The sequence below is a fragment of the Arachis hypogaea genome, chromosome 3 (genome assembly GCF_003086295.3).
Source record: "Arachis hypogaea cultivar Tifrunner chromosome 3, arahy.Tifrunner.gnm2.J5K5, whole genome shotgun sequence".
NCBI classification, from domain to species: Eukaryota; Viridiplantae; Streptophyta; class Magnoliopsida; order Fabales; family Fabaceae; genus Arachis; species Arachis hypogaea.
The window spans coordinates 62740221-62741574 of NC_092038.1; the positions used below are offsets into that span (position 1 = coordinate 62740221).

A 1354-nucleotide genomic window follows, 5' to 3' on the forward strand; every position below is an offset into this window, starting at 1 on the left:
TTTCTAACTTCTTATCTTTTCAAAATTATTTTCAAATCTTTTTCAACTAATTACTATTTCTTATGTTTTTCAAAACCACCTAACCACTTTTCCGCTTCCAATTTTCGAAAATCACTAACCACTTTTTCAAATATCTTTTTAATTAACTAATTGTTTTAGTTTTGAATTTTATTGTATTTCTTTTTCAAATTTTCGAAACTAACTTAATTAATTAAATAAAAATAAAAATATTTTCCTTTTCCGTCTTTAAAATTCGAATACGCTCTCTCGCATCTCTTTCTATTTATTTGCTAACACTTCTCTTCTACTCATAATTCGAACCCCTCTCTCTTCTCTCTGTTCGAAATTACTAATCTCCTCTCTCCTCTCATTCTTCTCTTCTTCTATTTTTATACTCACATAAAGGAATCTTTATACTATGACATAGAGGATTCTATTACTCCCTTTGTTCTCTTCTTTTTCATATGAGTAGGAACAAGGATAAGGACATTCTTGTTGAAGCTGACCCTGAACCTGAAAGGAATCTGAAGAGGAAGCTAGGAGAAGCTAAAGCACAATACTTTGGAGAGGACCTTACAGAAAATTTTGAAAAAGAAGCAGACATGGCAGCCAAACCCAACAACTATGCTAGAGATGCGAGAAAGATTCTTGGTGACTATACTGCACCAACCTCCAACTTCTATGGAAGAAGCATCTCAATTCCTGCCATTGGAGCAAACAACTTTGAGCTTAAGCCTCAATTAATTTCTCTAATCCAGCAGAATTGCGAGTTTTATGGACTTCCATCGGAAGATCCTCATCAGTTCTTAGTTGAATTCTTACATATCTGTGATACTGTTAAGACCAATGGGGTTGATCCCGTGGTCTACAGACTTATGATTTTCCCTTTTGCTGTAAGAGACAGAGCTAAGATATGGTTGGACTCACAACCTAGAGCAAGCTTAGAGTGGACGTACAAACCTTCAGACAGAAAGAAGGTGAATCCCTCTATGAAGCTTGGGAAAGATACAAGCAATTGATCAGAAAGTGTCCTTCTAACATGCTTTCAGAATGGAGCATCTTGGATATATTCTATGATGGTCTGTCTGAATTGTCCAAGATGTCATTCGACCACTCTTCTCGTGGATCTCTTCATCTAAAGAGAACCCCTGCTGAAGCTCAGGAACTCATTGAGGTGGTTTGATAAACCCCAATTTTGTGGTTTATCTTGTGCTTATTTTAGGGGATTTTATCACCTTTTCTCATAGGTTGCAAATAATCAGTTCATGTACACTTCTGAAAGAAATCCTGTGAGTAATGGGATGACTTAGAAGAAAGAAGTTTTTGAAATTGATACTCTGAATGCCATATTAGC

The 1354-nt window shown here is 35.7% G+C and overlaps 1 non-coding gene across 1 annotated transcript; it reads right to left on the bottom strand.

The window, feature by feature from the left end:
- Nucleotides 1-937: 937 nt before the first annotated feature.
- On the bottom strand, nucleotides 938-1045 carry LOC112793099 (small nucleolar RNA R71). The gene has a single exon (XR_003197808.1). It is a non-coding gene; the product is annotated as a small nucleolar RNA R71 (small nucleolar RNA).
- Between the last annotated feature and the right edge of the window lie 309 nt (nucleotides 1046-1354).